Source organism: Pseudorasbora parva, chromosome 21, assembly GCF_024679245.1.
Source record: "Pseudorasbora parva isolate DD20220531a chromosome 21, ASM2467924v1, whole genome shotgun sequence".
NCBI classification, from domain to species: domain Eukaryota; kingdom Metazoa; phylum Chordata; class Actinopteri; order Cypriniformes; family Gobionidae; genus Pseudorasbora; species Pseudorasbora parva.
Window position 1 is genome coordinate 34,606,616 of NC_090192.1, and position 20,064 is coordinate 34,626,679.

The following is a 20,064-nucleotide window of genomic DNA, read 5'->3' on the forward strand; positions in this document are numbered from 1 at the left end:
CAATGTGTTAATATTTTTTTTAGTGTAACAATTTATGGTTTGCAAAAATAACTGTTGGGCCCTTATGAAAGGAAAATACATTTACCAATATATTACTTCAAAATATATTATAATATATTGTAAATACATGGAATAATATATTGATGGTATTATACATATTATATATTCCTGTAATATATTGGAAAATATACAAATGATTGCCGCTTTCATATATTGCAATATATTGGTGAATATAAATATTAAATCCCATATATGTGAATATATTGCCTAATATATTACATGATATTTTCCAATATACTGCAATATATTTTTGTTTCGTTATGGGGCATCTGTGTAGATTTCATGAGCAAAGTGTATGCGCGTTGTGCACGCTATACATTGTGGTCAAGCATGCGCCCTTAAAATAGCATAATGAACAACGCGCAACGCGCCACTGACTTTAGACCAGGTTTTTTCTGGTCAGTGGCGTAATTATTTAATGGAACAGCAAAATAGCACCAGGGATTGTTTGCGCCGGAACACGCCTCCTTTTTTGCGCTGAACCGCCCAGGGAGCGCAAGTTCATTCACTAGTTTAGCGACGTGCTTCTGTGGAGGGAAAAGCGCGCTTTGCGCGGGTGCAAAATAGGAATGACACATGCGTCGGTGTACAAAGTAAATTGCGCTGGGTGCAAGATAGGGCCCCAAGTCTTCCAGAATCACGGTCAAAGTTGATTCGAAAGACCGCCGACGTTCGCCAGTTTCTGTGTTTACTAGAAGCACGCAAACGCAACTCAGCCGTCGTGATTATGGCCCTTCCCACCGACTCTATACACGATGTGATTGGCCCGGCAAGAGTTAGGCGAATACAGCTCAGAAGGGTATTAAGAGTTCCTAGACGACACTTGTGGGTAGATTTGCTGCCTAGGGTGCGTCTAGATTTCTAGGCTAAGTCATTATTAATTGTGCAGTTCTATTTGAGCTGCGGATGCACGCTGAAGCTGATCACTGGCATGCTTTACTATCATGTTAAATACCAAACAGCATTAAGTGCATACCATGTGCACTTCAAAACTCATTTTGGCATATACATTACACAACATTCCACACTCATACTATATACACATTCTCATGTGATCGTGTTGGATAAATCAAGGCCAGTATTTATCAAGCCTCTGATAATTACTCACAAAAACACTAAGATTTGACTTAATAAAAATAACATTGGCTCAAAGCTGCGCTTAAAACTTAGTTATCAAGTATCTCAGTTGTAATTTTAGTGAAGTAGGACTAATTATGAAGTGTCAGTCTTATGGGGCATTCACACCAGACATGAATAAAGCATTAAGCACCAGTGATTTATATAGATTTATATATTATACATTTCGGGTGTAGGGTGTTTGAGTACAAAATCGGAACTTTGCCAGATATTGACACCGCGTAACCAATCAGGAGCTTGCACTAGTAGCGAAAACAATGAGCACAAAATCATATGTGGATCAATTTTAGCTATACGTAGGGTGATTTCAAGGTGATTGCGAGATATTAAATAAAATATCTCGCTTGGCATTGAACTTTGAGCTTTATAATTTTACAGGTATTATTTATGCTCTAACAGCAACCCATAAACCTACCCACCACACACACACACACACACACACACACACACACACACACACACACACACACACACACACACACACACACACACACACACACACACACACACACACACACACACACACACACACACACACACACACACACACACACACACACACACACACACACACACACACACACACAGCCCCTAAACTTACCCACCATAAGAAACATTCTGCATTTTTAAATTTTTTTTTTTAGAAAAAAAGCATAATTTAGTATGTTTATAAATCCATTTACCTTGTGGACACATACACATATATTCAGACACATTTTGAACCGTAACTCAAACGTTCCCTAAACCTACCCATCTGTGTATTAAAAAAACAGGATATAACAGGCAGATACAACTGCAGGCACAATTTATTCAGAAAGTACAAATATTCCAAGTGTTCCGAGGCCAAACGATTGATTTATGTGAAGAAAATCCCCAAAAGCGATCAGTAACATTGAGTCCATCCGCCAAAGATGAATAATACATTTCAAATATTGCCGTCGGAAGAAACGTCATGTCAGCTTTGACAGCAGTGATTGTCGTGTGTCTTGTGACAGATCGCGTCTGTCTAAACTTGTTGTGTGTATCATTTGAATGAGAAATATTAACGAGTGCGTGTGTGTTCTGATTAACTCTGTTCTTCACATGAAGATATCGTATGACTTCAGAAGACTTGGAATGTAACATGAGTTAATACTTTTATACTGTTTTTGGTCAGTTTTTGCAATAAATACATGCTACGTGTTTTATATTGTTGAGTGTGGGTAGGTTTAGGGTAGGAGTGGAGTTAGTTGCTCCAAAATATAAAATTAGGCTATAAACATTAATTCTGTGAGATCAGGTTGGCGGAATCACATGGCGTAGACATACACGCGGATATGATGGATTTGTACTATACAAAGTGTACGAATGCGGTCATATAAATTTGTACGAATTAGCCACCTCGTAAAATATGTGTGAATTGCCGTGAGATCAGGTTGGATATACAAGATACAAGATAAAAGATAAACATGTTTTCCACCAATTTTAACTCTTTCCCCGCCAGCGTTTAAAAAAAAAAAAGTTGCCAGCCACCGCCAGGGTTTTTGACCATTTTCAGTTGGAGACCTGAATTTCTTTGTACAGTTCAGCGCTAACAAAGATGATGCCTGCTGTATCCAAAAAATACCATTTGATTAACTGCTCATCGTCAAACATTTCAAAAATATTCGTCCTCTCCTGAATGATTTGTACATGCCTCTGTCTCCTCAGTGCCATCACAAGCCTCTACTAGCAACTCCTAACCACTTGAGAGACCTCTTGAGCTGTCTTTAATAGCTGAAAGGGTAAGAGTGATTCTTAGCTTTAAGAAATTTGATGATTTTCTTTTATACTCAAGCTTGAAAGGAAGAATTCTCAGCACTTAAGACCAAAATAATACATTGAGAAGCTTGATAAACATGGGCCTAGATATATATAGGCCTACACAAACACAATAGCTCGCTTCATTTTTCCTTGTGTCTGCTTGATGAGTTTCACACACACACACACACGCACACGCACACGCACACACGCACGCACACACACACACACACACACACACACACACACACACACACACACACACACACACACACACACACACACACACACACACACAACCCTGCTTAATCAACGATCGATGAGATTTATCGATTGAATGTATTAGCAACTATTAATCGATTATTGATTAATTGTTAACATCCCTAGTTTGTACAATAGTGTATAAAAACTATTACGTCTATGGAGAGTCCCCAAAAAGATAGTGAACCAGATGTGTGTGTATACATATTGGCCTGTTTCTTATCCTGTAGCAGGGAAACAAGGAGCCGCATAGACTAGCCTCTGTCAATACAGGCAACACAAATCATATCCATAACCTGCACCTGAGTCTCCATGACAGAACCTCCTCTGAATTATTTATAACAAGCCCTTTCAAGAAGAGCACATATTATTGAGCTTCGCATTGATATATCGGTTGCCAAACAAATCCTGCCAGTCCAAATAAATGGCTCCTCCCCACCACCACCCTACAACCTGCAAATAATGGTGCCAATTCTCAAATGCAAGCATTCCAGATCAAGCTGTATGACATGATTCTCAAGTTCTCCCGTGGCTGAGTGTCATGTTTTACATTAAAGTATCATGCATATTTAATGATAAACTCTGCACTGCAGCGGGGCCTTAATATTGACTCTGTGCTATTTTTAGCAGGTCTCTCAGACCGAGAATTGTTTTGAGGGGACCTATATAACCTTAATATCAGCAAAGACAGTTTGACATGGCCTACGGATGTTTTGGTTTGAAGCAGTGGTTCTTACAGGTCATAAGAAGGTGTCTGTGAAGAGTCTCAGACGATTTCTGTTTTTTATTTGGAAAAATACCAAGCTGTTTCTTGCAGTCAAAGGTAAGGTAACCAACTGATATTTTTTATTAATAGGGTACACAAATATAGAGCCTACAAGCTTATTGTTTATTATTATTATTATAAAGATATAATTATTTATTATAAAGATAGGTTATTAACCATCATAAAATTTTAAAGGGTATATAACTACAGTTTATATCAGTCTCAAGTTAATCTTGAGTAGGGGAAACCAGGTATGGTTGTAACACTTTTTCAGCGCCTAAAACTAGCCTTTTTTTTAAGCTTCACATCTGAAAATATTAGGCAAAGTACCCACATTTGTCTACTATAAATGGCAACAATTTAAATTCCTTTAACTATGAATCCAAGTGATATCTCAACAACAGTTTTATTTTAAATGAATGACTGCAACAATAATATATGTGTGAATATAGGAAGTGTATGCGCATATTGTGTGTGTATGCACACGCATGCGCGCCCTCGGATCAGTCGGACGTAGTGGTGTACAAGAGGTAAAAACGATATAAATAATGTTCGTTTTCTCACACAAACCACTCGTTTCGTGTCTTAGGACATCAGTGTGTACTTACGATGGGGGATTGTTTAATTTGGACTTCTCTGTGTGTGCTCTTTGAGGTGGTGACCATAGACCTGCATTATGTGAGGCACAGACAAGAACGGTTTGACCTAAAATGATCAAAATTGAAACTACAGGGGAAACAAATACTCCTACATCTCGGATGCCCATGAGGCAAGCTAAAACATATCAAAATTTATTTTCAAAGTGAACTATTCCTTTAATGTCAATATTACAAGCGTTGCAATATTCATGGAATATATGAATATTGTAGATTTAGATTACTGACATGGATTCCTTTAGATAAAAAATACAGTATTATGACTAACAAACATAGAAATGTCAAATTAATTCCTTTTTTAACAAAATGTTAATTGTCTCAGGAGGTTGAATTAAGCATTTGATGTTTATAAGACTGTATACTTTAACATTAGATAAACTGTTCTCATCTCATAATAGAGGCCTTGTAACAAAACACACATTTATGTAGTTGTTGTCTTCTGTTGCTCTGTGCTTTACAGCTTATTCTAGAAATGTTCCCCCATACATAACATGCTGCAAGCTTAACACCATCGTGGCAACTGCCAATTCCTCCAAAAGTCAACAAAAGGCTACAAAAATGGTTCCTTTTGACAACTTTAATTAAAAGCTTGCTTGCTTTTCTCTTTTACATGCCCAATGGAATCAGCTAACTAAAAGTAATTTCAAACTTTATTCACAACTTATTCATCTCTTTTTCTTAATGTCAACCAAGTTCACCCAATATCCAAACCTAATTGGGTCCATATGAATAAAGTAGGATATACATTTCAATCCTGCAGGGTCATAAATCTTCTACTGACTCAAACTCAACTAGGACTCCTTGCAACTCTCTCAAATACCGGGTTGGATGTTCTAAGGATGCAAAACTTGAGGGAAATTGTGCAGATTGCATAATTGAGGAGAAAACTAGGATTTTCCTAATTATTCGGCTGTCATGAGACAGAAATGTCCAGTTCTCAGCCAGCTTTGTACAGGTTGACCAAGAAGTTTAGCTTGGAATAAAATGACTAGGGTGGGTTTTAAGCTTAGTGGTCTGAGAGAGAGAGAGAGAGGTCTGTGTGGGCTGTTTTGAAATGAGCCTTTTTAAGCGTAACCTGTTGCCCACACTTTCTAAAACCTTGAGAAAATCTCCCTTTCAATGTGAAATCCCCAACCTATAAATCTAAGCACGTTGGTCAGTCTGTGCAGAATATTGATTTTCCTCATGATTTGCAGCTAAAAACAGTTCAGTAATATGTGTGAAATAGAAAAGCTATAAGAAAAAGTTGATCAAGTGGCCTGAAAATGAGAGCCATGGATGGATTGGTCACACCATTTGAAAATAAACATCATCTCAGCATGTCTAAAGCTGATGACCTGGATGGCAAGTAACAAGGTGAGCAGGTTTTTATAGGTCCAGACAGTGCATTTCATATTTCATATATTGTAGCTTTTACCAAGACCATCAACAATTTAATATTCACAGGATGTGGATAACTAACATGGAATAATTACAGTATGAAGTACAGGTTAATGTCTAACAATTTTTTTTTTTTTTATAAACAACATTCCTCCAACCATTACACCTATATAGGTCGTTTGTCACTTCCTTGAAATACGACTCATAGGAGTGTTTACTAAAGTTGCGCCCCTATCAACAATATTTTAATGAATTAAATACGACGCACAGGAGCGTTTTCTAAAGTTGTGCTCCTATTGACAGCAGGACACTTTCATTTTAAAGAATTTTTCCCTTTTATTTGCTTAATATTTCAGGTTTTGCATTGCTCAGTTGGTAAAGCATTGCACTATACAACAGTACAACGCATTTGATCATGCGATCGTGAGTTCGATCCCAGGGAACATGTGCTCATGAAGTGTGTATGCACTATAAATCACTGGATAGGTTTAGGGATGGGGTGGGTGTAGTTGTAAATAAAAAAATATATATTTTTGCTGAATGGAAATATGACAAATGGTGGTAAAAAGTCCAGACATTGCATTAAAATGAACACGCATTTTGGTTGGTTACAACAGGCATAAGTCATTTCATGACGTCAGACAAAACACAACACTGTCAAACAACATTTTTACACCAGCTAGAGAACGCATGGCTTTAAAATTGAAATATAGGTCATAATAAGATGCTTGAAAAATTACCTATAGAGTCATATTTTTTTGGAGGACAAGTTATATATATATCCAAATTAAGAAATATATCCAAATTAATTGAGCGGTTTAGTCCAAATGTTCTAAAGAGACTTGATTGCTTTGATTGAATTTAGGCTTTTATTTATATATAAACAGATGCTCAACTTTACTTGCTTGACACAGAAGAACAAACTTTATTGGTTCCCGCAGAAGCTGAAATGAGCTGCGTAACACGAGAATGAACCTCACTGGTTATGGTTTATTGTCACATGCCTGTCCTGTTTTGTGTGCACATGTGGGTTTTGTCATGTCTCCGGTCTACTGTCAACCCCGCCCTTCTTGTTATCTGATTATTGGTTAATTTGCCCCACCTGTTCCCTCTTGATTTCTTCCCCTTATAAGCTCCTTGTGTTTGTCAGTCTGTGTTGGATCCTTGTGTAATGTCTGCGTCTTCCGTCCTCCGTCCTCCCCGTGATTCTGTTGGTTTGTTTAAGTTTATATGTTATTATTCTATTATGTGTTTTTCCCCCTCGTGGGTTTTGTTTTGAGTTTGTTTTATTTGTTATAAATAAATATATTATTTTCTGCACTTGAGTCCTCGCACCATTTTCCCTTGTCTGTGACGTGACAGAAGGATCCAACCCTACTATGAGGACTCAGCAGAGAAGTTCTCCCTCGGTGCCAGTTCCGGGGGTCCCGAGTCCGGGAATCCCGAGTCCAGACATGGCCTGGAGGGCCGTAATGGGAGGGTTTGTGGTGGCAGTCCTGCATGCTTGGAAAAGGCACAGGGTGTCATCCACCACTCCGGTGGTCCCAGTTCCGGTGGATCGTGCGCCGGTGGTCCCTGTGCCGGTGGATCATGTTCCGGTGGTCCCTGTGCCGGTGGATCGTGCTCCGGTGGTCCCTGTGCCGGTGGATCGTGCTCCGGTGGTCCCTGTGCCGGTGGATCGTGTTCCGGTGGTCCCTGTGCCGGTGGATCGTGTTCCGGTGGTCCCTGTGCCGGTGGATCGTGTTCCGGTGGTCCCTGTGCCGGTGGATCGTGTTCCGGTGGTCCCTGTGCCGGTGGATCGTGTTCCGGTGGTCCCTGTGCCGGTGGATCGTGTTCCGGTGGTCCCTGTGCCGGTGGATCGTGTTCCGGTGGTCCCTGTGCCGGTGGATCGTGTTCCGGTGGTCCCTGTGCCGGTGGATCGTGTTCCGGTGGTCCCTGTGCCGGTGGACTCCGTTCCGGTGGTCCCGAGTCCGGAAACGGCCTGGAGGGCTGTGATGGGATGCTTTGTGGTGGCAGTCCTGCATGCGTGGAAGGAGCACAGGGCTTTATCCGAAGCCCCGGAGGCAGTTCCGGTGGTCCCAGTTCCGGTGGATCGTGTGCCGGTGGTCTCAGTTCCGGTGGATCGTGTTCCGGTGGTCCCTGTGCCGGTGGATCGTGTTCCGGTGGTCCCAGTTCCGGCAGATCATGTTCCGGTGGTCCCAATGCCAGCAGATCGTATTCCGGTGGTCCCAGTGCCGGTGGATACTGCTGGACTGGAGAAGTTTCCCCAACGCCCTCCCTGCGCCCCTGAGGCGCCCTGCTCTCCCTGCGCCCCTGAGGCGCCCTGCTCTCCCTGCGCCCCTGAGGCGCCCAGCTCTCCCTGCGCCCCTGAGCAGTCCTGCTCTCCGTGCGCCGCTGAGGCGTCCTGCTCTCCGTGCGCCGCTGAGGCGTCCTGCTCTCCGTGCGCCGCTGAGGCGTCCTGCTCTCCGTGCGCCGCTGAGGCGTCCTGCTCTCCGTGCGCCGCTGAGGCGTCCTGCTCTCCGTGCGCCGCTGAGGCGTCCTGCTCTCCGTGCGCCGCTGAGGCGTCCTGCTCTCCGTGCGCCGCTGAGGCGTCCTGCTCTCCGTGCGCCGCTGAGGCGTCCTGCTCTCCGTGCGACTCTGAGGCGTCCTGCTCTCACCGCACCTCCCTGGCGCTCCCTGCACTGACCGCACCACCCAGGAGTCCTGCTCTCACCGCGCCTCCCTGGCGCCCTGCTCTACCCATGCCGCCCTGGCCGCCTGAACTCGGTGGGCCTCCCGACTTCGGCGGGCCGCCCTGGTCATTCGAACTTTGTGTGCCACCATGGCCTCCTGAACTTTTTGTTTTCCTTGTCCCTCCCTTGTTTGCCCCTCCCTTGTCTGTTCCTTCCTTGTCTGTTTCCCCTGTCCCTCCCGTCCCACCCTGGTCTGTCCCTCCCGTCCCGCCCTGGTCTGTCCCTCCCGTCCCGCCCTGGTCAGTCCCTCCCGTCCCGCCCTGGTCAGTCCCTCCCGTCCCGCCCTGGTCAGTCCCTCCCGTCCCGCCCTGGTCAGTCCCTCCCGTCCCGCCCTGGTCAGCCCCTCCCGTCCCGCCCTGGTCTGTTTCTCCCATCCCTGTCCCTAGTGGAGCGTCTGGTAGCCGCTCCTTAAGGAGGGGGTAATGTCACATGCCTGTCCTGTTTTGTGTGCACATGTGGGTTTTGTCATGTCTCCGGTCTACTGTCAACCCCGCCCTTCTTGTTATCTGATTATTGGTTAATTTGCCCCACCTGTTCCCTCTTGATTTCTTCCCCTTATAAGCTCCTTGTGTTTGTCAGTCTGTGTTGGATCCTTGTGTAATGTCTGCGTCTTCCGTCCTCCGTCCTCCCCGTGATTCTGTTGGTTTGTTTAAGTTTATATGTTATTATTCTATTATGTGTTTTTCCCCCTCGTGGGTTTTGTTTTGAGTTTGTTTTATTTGTTATAAATAAATATATTATTTTCTGCACTTGAGTCCTCGCACCATTTTCCCTTGTCTGTGACGTGACATTTATACACTTTAGATGTCTTTATTAACTTTTTGAAGTGTTAAAGTGGTGATTTCATCAAAATGAGGGTGAGTAATTTTGGGTGAACTAACCCTTTAAACGGCTTTCTGTCAATAATAAATAACATTGTTAGTTACCTCAGTTATGATACACCACCGACAGAACTGAGAAATGAATATGATGTGGATTAATCTATTGCACAACCTCAGTGTGTTATTGACACATGCTGTGTTGGTTAAAGAGCTGTCAGCTGCTCTGTCCATGCCACTGGGAGTTTCCATTTGAGCTTTTATGTAAAATAGCTGGAGGGTAATGGCCTCAAATCTCTTCCCAAAACACATACAACAGCTGGTAACACTAAGCACTGTGGTACAGTATAAATAACAGATGTTGGGAGTTCCAGGTAATGCTTAGAGGAAATTGAAACAATTTGTTAGGAGTTTTAGATCTTACACAGACCACTGGAAGGGCACACAGCTTTTACTCTCAAGACAGAAGATGATGAATCAATTATTTGTTATATTGAACGGAATCTCTAACTCCTACTAAAGCTTGCAATAACCAAGACCGTAGTACAGCAAGTTCAATCTTGCAAGACGTGCACAAACAAGTAGGTATAAGACATGCAGAATGAATAGTTCATCCCAAAATGAACTTCCTTTCTATGTTTACTCGCCATCATGTTGTTCCAAACCTGTATGACTTCCTATATAGATAACTTGATACTTTTTGGTGCTTTCATGTCCTTTTTGATGGTTGAAAGTGTGTCTTTTCCATGTTCTACAAAAAAACAAAACTGGTTTTGAACGACATTGAGAGTGAGTAAATTATGACAGAATTTCCGTTATTGAACGAACTGTCCCTGACTCGAGATGTCGAGAGTTTAAATCATCCCAGGGGCAATTTCCATCAACCAATAACTGTTCAATACTCCCAAAGAGCCCACAAATCTGTGCATGGTTGATTGTGTATCGTTTAGGTGTGTCTGTTTATGCGTTTACAGTATAATCTATATGTGTTTGTACCCTGGGGTACCTCTAAATGTGAGGGCAGCACAGTTTAGTGAGCACGTCTATATTAGCAGTATGGTATATGTGAGTTCACTGATGCAAGTGACCCTTTTTTCAACCGCTTCCTATAAACTCAACTGTGCTGTATGAGCCTTTTCTCAACTGCTAAGTTTAACAATGGCATTAAAAGTTGTTTAGCTCTATAACATGTACTGTATATGGAACCCATTATGACAATAGGGCTCTATTTAGAACCCCAAATACATGGAGGGTCTGCATATAATGATTACAAAAATAGATATGAAAAGAAAACAAGGAATGTCTGAGTGTTAACCGTATTGAAGAGCAATAGCCTAATCTTGAGATAGAAGCTTCTTATTTACAGGCTGAATAATTAGTCAGTGTCATTCTGAGGGAAGAGTGCTAGGGCTTTACCAAAACTACAATATCCTCTCGTTAGCTTTATTTGAGTTATTCTATGTAAATACGATTTCATAGGGTCTGTTTCATATTGCACTGCAAACAAGCGCAATCTACTCTACACTAATTGGGACCCAAATTCCAAAATAAAGGCAATATGCGCTTTAAAAAATTATAATGTTCAATAAGTTATGACAACATTGGTTTTTATACTGTTTTAACTCATCAAAATAAGTTAAGAAATCTTCAACTTTTTTATGTTATACTTGATGCAACTAATTTTTAAAAGACAGTTTAACATAATTTAAGTTGAAATAACTTAAACATCCAAATCGAGTGTGCTTAAAAATTTCAGGGTGTAACTTTTTTTTTACACCGTACAGATCCTTGTCAGAATTTGTAAATTATAAACGTGAGACATAATTTTCAAACAGTTATTCCATAAAACCATGCAATGCAAAATAAAAATAGATTTACCTCTGCTTGGAAGTAGGGTGGTAGGATTTTACAGTCCTGTTTTGCGTGAACATAAATGTACTTAATGTACACTGTAAAAAAATGTGGTTGTTTTTTGTTGGTTTAACTTAAAGGGGGGGGTGAAATGCTGTTTCATGCATACTGATCTTTTTACACTGTTAAAGACTTGGAATCCCATACTAAACATAGACAAAGTTTCAAAAGTTAAGGTGGACGTTTGATGGGAGTATTTCTTTGTCAAAAATACTACTTCCGCTTAGTCATAAGTTTCGGCAAGTTTTTTGAGATCATGCGTCCCCATTGACGTTAGTGGGGGCGGAATTTCCTTGTATGGGCCTTACGGACAATTCTACCGGAAGCGCGTGAGAGAGAGCGAGGGAGAGAGCGAAAGCAACAGCCTACGCCCATCAAAGCGCTGGTTTGTAGGATGCTGGACAGGTGACAATTACACATAGCACATAATGTCACCAAAAAAGTGCGTTTTTGGTTGCCAGACCAAGACAGTCCTGCACAGATTCTCCAAAACCCAGCGTTAAGGCAACAGTGGATGTAATTTGCTTTTCCGGATCAGCAACTGAGTTGCGCGAATGTTTATATCTGTTCGCTGAATTTCGGTGCCGACTGTTTCATAAACAAGGCCCAGCTCGACGCCGCATTTTCCCAATCGCCTAATGCTGAAGGATGGAGCAGTCCCAACGTTAGAAGGGTGAGTGAGACTGCTTCAAATGTCTGTGTTTTTTTTAGTCCGCTTACTGTCTACACAAACTACGCGTAAACACACAAACACACGTGCACAACTGCACTTCCCACATGTACACCTTCAAAGACAAAAATACGACGATATAATTCAAGTATAAATATGTAAATAACACAAGCCGCTAAGCATATTATATAGTTAGTGTATAACTTGTAACTTACCACAAACAGACGTCCTGCTCTAGTCGTTTTTGCTGCTGCTCCTGTTCAACTGCAGCCTCTGGGTCTGATTCCGGATCATAGATGTATGGCTGTATCTGATTAAAAGCCATATTTTTATTTTGAATAAAGTTTTTTTCCCGCTGTTAGGGATGACGGACTCGACTCAACACACAGCGCGCTGCTGCACACGTCATTATTTAGCTCCGCTCACACGACACGCCCCCACCCGCTCGGCTTTTTTCGGAAAGACTATTTCTTATATAATTATTAAAAAAAAAAGACTTTTCGGAGATATGCAGGATGCAATGCTACTCTATAGGTACTCAAGATTGACATGACACTGACTGAAACTGAGTGTTTCACCCCCCCTTTAAAAAAGTAAGTAACCTGGTTGCCTTAAAATTTTGAGTTTATTGAAATTAAAAATTTGAGTTGATACAATGAAGGAAATTTGTTTAATAAATAGAAACTCAAAATATTATTGTATCTGAACAACATAACAAATTTGATAAATCATGAAAATAGCACTATTTGGCATGTTTCACTGAATCATCAGAAATGAAACACACATAATTAACCAATATGCTTAAAAAATATTTTTAATAATATTTTAATAAAGGTTGTCGAATCTCAAAAAATGTTCATTGTATTAACTCAAAATTTTAAATTCAATGAACTCAAAATTTTAAGGCAACCAGGTAACTTTTTTCCTAAATAATTTTTTACAGTGTAGTAATTACATGGTAATAACTAGGTATTAATTCTGAATCTACCCCAAAACCTCAATTAAACCCATGTAGCTACCTTACACTATTAAGTAATGCTGTGTAAGTACACTGAAAGTGCACATACTGTAAAATAAAGTGCAACCAGTATGGCAAAGTTTCTTCAACATTTTGCTAAAGAACGCAAATATTCTTGAGGGAACGCAACATTTAGCAATTTTTAAAAAAAAGTTTTGAAAGATTTTTTTTCTTGCATCACATAATCTTTTTCCCCCAACCATGTCCCTTTAGGGGCTCCGTAAAATAATAGATGTTAGAGTGTATAGCAAGTTTTTTTTTTTTTTGCATTCATGTGTCGCGGCATTTGCATGTCTGTGAGAACAACAAAGACATAAGATAGAGAGGGCCTTTGAAGCCATATATTTTCCAGAAGTAATTAACAATTTTAATAGATTACATCAATACATATCTAGTCAGCTTCCACATGTGAGACTTAAACACACAAACAAAGACGGAGTTGACGCATCCCGCTCCCGCTAACATTGTTATCTACATTCAAACAGGCCACAGCTGATGGGAAACAAGTTTGTCCTCCTCTGTCCTTCAAAGCAACCCTAATAATGCCATGCAATAAATTCACAACACATTCCCCACATCAAGGCTGGCATTATTCACACTTAATATAATGCTTTTTTATTTTTTTTGAAGGGGCAACACACTGATGGACAGACACAGCAATTACAATAATGAAAGACTGTTTGGAGAAATCAACAGCGACGTTAAAGTGGGTCTGATGGGCCCCTGCAAATCTCTGTCTCATTTCTTCACATTGATGGCAGCAGGGATGTGAACACAGAATGTGCTCTTTCGAATAAAAATGTTAAGCATGCATTTATATTTTAGCAGAGCTGTCATATTTAATCTGTCATGTGACAAAGAAACTGGGGATTAGATGTGGTTAATATGCTATTGTTTCTATATAATCCCTATAGTTACATAATCTCTGTAGTTTCCATCTACTTATTTAATATATTAAATATTTAGCAGAGTGATTGAGTCTCGCTTAGTCCCACTTAGTAAGCTAAATAAGTGCTTTATATTTAGATACAAACAGTACAACAAATTAACATTTTAGGGAAGTTTTTTGAACATATAGCAGGTTGTTAATTTCTACAATTATCTCTCATAATCTAAAACATGTTACATTTCCAGTTTTCTTATTCTAAATGCTGTATGAGGTTATATATGTGTGAATAAAAGTATTTAAGCAAAACTGCAAGATGGCATCAAAAGCTAATACCATGAGATAATGACTTTAAACTTTTTTACATTTATTCAGCCAGCAATAAATAAATACAAAAAAGCACATACGCAAAGTGCACCATCCTGGTATTTTTATGCCGCTTCTCGAAGCAATTCTGTCCACCCTGACCCCAGTGTTCAACCCCCACCCCCACCCATCTGTCTAGAGGTTCCCATGGCAACTGTCATCACATTCCACACCTTTATAGGCACATGATATATCAGCTACGCCAAATGGCCTGGTCTGCTGGTTTGGGGCATTCAATTATCCATATTCTCCAACTGTGTGTGAGAGAGACAGAGACAGACAGAGAGGGTCCATACAGCTTGATGTTGCACAACTGTGACATCTTGCAGGTGCTCTATCAATACATTTCCAGTTGGCATCTACCTCACAACGCTCTGAACAATACTCGTCCTCAAGCTACATGTGCACAGAAAACAACATCTGGGATATAAAAATGTGAATTTCTTCAATTTATTATTGTTTTATCTTAATTATTTTAAACAGTTATGTCGAAGAATGTAAAATAATATAATTTGTGCCGTCAAATCGATTAAGTCCATGCCAAACATGGAATTTTCCGTTATCTGTGAGAAAACACTTCCAGGCCAAAAACGGGTTTCCGTGTTTTCCAACCCAGGCTCATTGGAAATACGTGACTCTGCCTACATTTTTGCAAGACCTGAAATATGTACCTCCAGGTACATTTACCTGCACTTTTTGGGTGGCCATATTCAAGTGTTGATAAAAAAGAAATGCATGATGTTAGAATAGCTTATTTATTTATTCATTTTTTTTTTTTTGTAAAGAAGAGGGTCAGCTCTTTATTTTATGTTGCATGCTCAGATGTTCATTACAAAAATATTCTATGGGCTATTCAATTCTTTTTTAATCTTTTTTTTTTTTACAAAAAAAGATGCAATTAATCAAGATAAATCAATTTGACAGCACTAAATAATACAATATAATAATACAATAATATAATATAATATAATTAATATAATATAATATAATATAATATAATATAATATAATATAATATAATATAATATAATATAATATAATATAATATAATAATATAATATAATATAATATAATATAATATAATATAATATAATATAATATTATATAATATTATATAAAGCACAAGCTTGTCTTAACATTTCAGAGAGACTAGTTGATCATTACATCAATTCTAGACAAAGTATGTGACAGTCATTATCTACATCACCTTCTTAATCAGAGCAAGAATCTGTGTGCGTATTTGTCAATTTCCCCTGCGGCTCCAGGAGTAGAAACACATCAATAAAATAATCAGATAGCATTCACTCCTGAGACTCTGAGAGTCCTAATGTACCTGGGACAAAAAAATAAAAATAAAAATAAAAACTATATGGGTCATTCATCTGTCATGTTTGTCCAGTGTTATAAGATAAGAGAAGCGGTTTGGCAGAATAACATTCTGGCTTACCTCTGTGTAGGTATTTCCATGAACAATGTTGAGCTGCTGAACTGAAGAAAGGTGAAGTTTGTTCTGTGTCTCAGGAGATGGAGGGCCCAATTATCACATCCTCAAGAGAACAGCTGACTGGAAAAAGAAAGTTGTTTAGTTATTTACAGGAGTGACAACCTCATTCTATAGGCAAACTCACAACATATTTTTTTAGAACTCAAACCTGCATTCTCAGAAAACTTGTGCTGTGTTAATGAAATCGCACTTAAAAAACTACATAGTTTGCCAAGTCATACAGTGCGAGAGTGTCACTCTGTGTTGCACAAACATGTCTACTGTCTGTTGCAGGTTTTCATGTTTGGTTTCGGTAACTTACAGCAACGTAGACATGAGGGTTTTAGATAAAGTCACTGTTGTCCTCAGAAGCTGCTCCCGTCAGTTTTGTGTTCTACACACAACTCCAATTAGGGCTGGGCGATATGGCCCAAAAAAAATATCACAATATCATTTTCCATATCAGTCCATATCGATAAATATTACGATAAATGTAAATTTTTTATTTCTTTAACATTTAAAGGCATATTTTTGCTCCTGAGTGAAAGATGTAGAAAACAGACAGTTAACTGTGGTTTTAAACTATCCTTTATTGTCAAAACATGACAAACACTTCCCAACAGGTGAACAATTTATTAAAACTAAGGTAGATTTATTTATTAAAACATGAATTGTGGTAAGCTTTTTTTTTTTTACCCTACACTGTATATCAATAATATCATCACTTTATTGTGTAAGTAGTAAAACACTAAAAATGCAAACAGGCAAAAAAGAAAAGAAAAGCGTTTTAAGTTGAGTACCCCCTCTCTTGCCTCACAGTGGATTGGTCCACTGTGCATCGCTCGCTCTCTCTCACACACACACACACACACACACATCTCACCGACACACACACACCTCACTTTGAGAGAGAGCAAAGTTCAGTATTTGCAGATCTCCAGATCTCTGTCTAGTCTATTTTATTCATTTTAAACATCGGATGAAATTTCTCTTTTTATACATGCGATGCTGAGTCATTAATACATCACCAAGGACAAACAATTATGATAGCGAAGTACAAGTCAGATGTTTTAGTGATTATAGTTTGGTAGCGTTAGCACCCACTACAACTAACAAGGTAATAAGCCTGCTGTGCGTGAATGTAGTTTATAGATTTACCGCTGTGTTGGGCTTAATGTTACATGGAAGAACTTCGAAGAAGCACGATAAAAAAATCTGTGTGGTGAACCTATGATAAGTAGCCCACGCACGTCGCTCTGTTATATGTCGGATGGGATCGCCAAAATATCTCCAAATCACTGAAGTTGAGTGAACTAACTTGTCAACGATATTTGTGTCCTCCGAGCTGGTCGTGAGTGCTGCATTTTCTTCACTATTGCTCATTTTTCTCGCACCACTTCACTCCGATCCTCCAAGCCTGTCAGACACTGACTGTAAACAACAGCGCGTGCAGCACCCAGAAGCCCGGTCTGCAATACGCATGCGCAGCATTACGCAAAGCGCGTAAGCATTATATCGAGAATTTATCAAACTGTTCTTATCGTTTTATCGAGAAATTATATTGTGATAATTATCGTTATCGTTTTTATCGCCCAGCCCTAACTCCAATATGCCATCCAGATATAAAAACTACTGTTGGTAAATGTAGAATTGATGTATGAACTCACTGCTCGATTGGACTCTTTCAAGATAAAAGTGGTAAGATTTTTAATAAGAGGTTGCTAAGAGAACATTCATACAGACAATATTCAAGATGCAACTAAGTTGCTGTGTGAACGGGACATTTCTTGACACCTGCAAGTATAAGCGGTCGTCAATCCCAAAAACATTAATTTAGCAGTCGCTTTTAATCAAAGCTGCTTGAGGAATTATTGAGGCATTAATGAGCCAATAACATGTGAAGTGCTAGCAATACAAATCTTCAAATATCATCCAGAGTAGTACAAGCTAGAACAGGGAGGACATATTAATAGTGAATGCATAGGTAAGATTTCCTTTACTCAAGAAAATAATTTGATCTAATGTTTCACTAGGCAAAATAGAGCATCACACACAATCTGTCCTCTTCGCAGATGAACACAGGCTGTGAATTTGTGCTCAATAGTGTATGTATCCAATAAGTCCAGGATGTTCCAAACAAGCTTCAGAGGTTCAACACACTATGAAGGTCAGAGAATCAATCCCATATCACCCTGTGTTATATAAATAAAAGTACTATCCTATCCTTGTGTGAGGTACCAGATTCAGGTGCAGGCATTGATTGAAAAGGCAGGGAAGGGCATCTGTAATTGTGGAGAGAAACACAAACTCCCTGGGCTGCGCTGGGCACTGCAGCTGAGATGGAAAGAGATTAATTAGCTCTGTCTACAATGACCAGACTACACCAGGGGGCCGTTTCAATAAGGAGGTTCAACCAACTCTAAGTTAAAACTTGAACTCTGAGTTGAATTACCCCAGTCGTTCTCAAAGTGTGGGGTGTGCTACCTAAGGGGGGCACACGAGTACTGCAGGGGTGGCGTGGGACATAAACCCTACAAAAATACCTGCCAAGTTAGTTGACATTGCATAGAAGATGGATCGGTTTATAAAAGGCAAGAGAAAAGCAGTATATGAGATCTCACAGATATCCCATTCTGGTCATTCTAAAGCTAAATGCAGAAAATATGATGAGGCATATCTTGTTCTTGGTTTCACTGTTAATGTGGTTGGCCAGGAAGAGAGCCCCATGTGTGTCCTCCTATGTGCTGCGTTCACACCGAACAGGAATAGAGCATCAAATTGGCGTCTATTGCGTCTAGTAGGAGGCTTGAGCATTTCCAATCACTTGTATGTCCCCGGCAAATTGGACACGCATATAAAACGAGCATTTGAAGCGAAATAGACGCGAGTTCAAGGCCCTTCAGAAGCTGCGCATGGATGACAGCCGCTTTCAGCGATACTTCCGCCCGTCTCATAACACTGTGTTTATGTTTACGTTTAAATATCTTGTCTTTTAGGCTTTAACTTAATCCTTTCCTCTCTGGTTTATTTATTGCAAAAAAAAGTTCAGAACACAAATCTTGAGTGTTTTACCTTTCAAATGATTCATAGTTTGTGATAGTTGATTAAATATTTTGTATAAAACAAAAGTAATTAAAAGCACAAACAATAATAAGTATTGTCACAACGAGTTTTGAAAACAGCAGTTTTTTTCACTCTCCATTGAGATTGCAACGCTCAAAAAACTTCTCCTCTCTTATTCTCTCAACAGGAAACACTCTTCAGCAGCACAGAAGACGGCGCCATTGGCCCATTCTGTATACATTTGAAGCTGATAGGGCTCCCAGAAGTGATCCTAACACGTCTGATGATGACGTAACGTTGAACGTGACCGGCTGAAAGGGAACTGCAGTGTGACTCAAAAATGTGGTTAATAAACACTCCTTTTTCCTACTAGTCTAACAAACCAGACCCACATCAAGATGTTGGGTCTTGGAACTCACCATTTGGCTGGGCTTAATCCGAGGGGAGGGATAACCGGTCGTCTTTCAAACTAACCTCTGCACACAATTGGATAGCATTACAACCAACCAGAGCACCGTGAAACTGATATAGTTTCACCGTATCTGGTCTGTAAAATTCTGTTCTAAAATTCTCTTCTTAAGGATGATTTCGGTGCCGTTTTTTTTTTTCTCAAAGAAAAGCTTAACTCCAAGTCTTCATGAGTCATGGCCAAAGCCGATTCAAAAGACCGTTCACCAGCTTCTTTGTGTACAAGTAGCACGCGGAACCTCCGCAACTCTGCCGTCATTATGTTAAGCTCCGCCCACCAACTCTATACACGATGTGATTGGCCTGACCAGAGTTTGGTTTTTCAAGATCAGAAGTCTATTGAGAGTTGCTAGACTACTCACAGCAGATTAGATTTGCTGCCGCTAGGGTGCGTCTAGATTTCTAGGCTAGCTTCCTACCATCACAAAAATTAACCAATACCCTCAAAGTCCAGCGGGGCTTTTCTAAACTGACTTTCTATGATGTTCAAAGCGTTTCTAAGGGTGCTGATTTTTAAAAGACAGATGTCTGACTCTAAGATGGTGAAAGGGAACATGGTTTGTGTAACAACACATTATTAGCTGTTTGATCAAGCCAAAGGCTAGTCATAT